A 1,660-nucleotide genomic window follows, 5' to 3' on the forward strand; every position below is an offset into this window, starting at 1 on the left:
ATATGGATCCATTTTCAGTCTTTTCCATGTGGTTATCCAGTTCTCCCAGCACCATTTATTGAATAGGATTCTTTTCCCTAGTGTATGCTTCTGTTAGGATTATCAAAGATCAGATGGCTATAAGAGACTGGTTTCATCTCTTGGTTATCTATTTGGTTTCCAAGTGCTTATGCCTCTATTTTTGTGCCAATACTATGCTGTTTTGATCACTGTAGACTTGTGAGATAACGTAAAGTATAGTAGAGTGATGCCTCTGGTGTGGTTTTAATTCCAAAAAATGAACTGGACAAAAAAGCCTTTTTTCCGGGTCCAAAAGAAAAGAAAAAACAAATTTTCCTCAAGTCCTAAAAATAAGAAAATGGGAATTTAAAAGGGAATAAAAGAAAACCGGAAAATGCCTTGGGGAAGAAAAAAAAACCAAAAAAGGTGATTGTTCCCGGCCAAGAGCATGGTATGTTCTTTCATTTGTTACAATCTTCTGCTATTTTTTATGTTTTCATAATTCCCTTTGTACAGCCCTTCACTTCTTTTATTAGGTATATTCCTAGGTACTTCATTTTCTTTGAAGCAACTGTGAAGGGAATTATTTCTTTGATTAGTTTCTCAACTTCGATGTTATTGGCATATACAAAGGCTACTAATAGGTAAACATTGATTTTATACCCTGAGATGTTACTGTATTTCTTGATCACTTCCAGGAGTCTGGTGGTTCAGTCACTGGATTTCTCTAAGTATAAGATCATATCATTGGCAAAGACTAATAGTTTAACCTCCTCCGCCCACATTTGGATGCCCTTTATATCCTTTTCTTGCCTGATTCTGTTGGTTACAACTTCCAGGACTATGTTGAACTGGACCTTCTCTGGTTCCAGTTTTAAGTGGAAAAGTTTTCAATTTTACTCCATTTAGTATGATATTAGCTGTGGCTGTGTCATATCAGTTTAAGAAATGTGCTACCTATTCCTATGTTCTTAAGTGTTCTTGTTAGCAAAGGATACTGAATTTTATCAAATTCTTTTCCTACATCTATTAAGAGGATCATACGGTCTTTGTTTTTACTTCTGTTGATAATGGTGAATTAGATTTATGGATTTGCATATGTTAACCCAGCCTTGAATCCCTGGGATAAAGCCTACTTGATTATGATGTATAATTTTTTTCATGTGTAGCTGTAGTCTATAGTCTAAGATTTTATTGAGTATTTTAGCATTAATATTCATTAGTGAAACTGGTCTGTAGTTCTCCTTTTTAGTTGGGTCCTTTCCTGGTTATGGGGTCATGGTGATAGTTGCTTCACAGAATGTTTTGGGAAAGGTTCCTTCTTTCTTAATGTTTTGGATTACTTTGTGTATATAGGTACAAGGTCTTCTTTGAAGGTTTGATAGAATTCTTGTGTGAAGCTAGGGTTTTTTTTTTGTTGTTGTTATTTCAATCTCGGTGGTTGGGTAAGTCCAGGGAGACAGTGTGATTCCAGGTAGTGATCCACTTTCTCCACATTTTTAAATTTCTGGGCATAGAGTTTTTTGTAGTATTCAAAGATAATCTCTTTTATCCCTATGGTCTTGTTTGTTATTTCCCCTTTTTTGTTTCTGATCGAGGTCATTAGAGATTTTACCTTTCTGTTTCTAGTTAATCTGGTGTGTGTGTAGATATATGTAAC

The sequence above is a fragment of the Otolemur garnettii genome, unplaced genomic scaffold (genome assembly GCF_000181295.1).
Source record: "Otolemur garnettii isolate 467f Iridium unplaced genomic scaffold, OtoGar3 scaffold00434, whole genome shotgun sequence".
In the NCBI taxonomy this organism is placed as follows: Eukaryota; Metazoa; Chordata; class Mammalia; order Primates; family Galagidae; genus Otolemur; species Otolemur garnettii.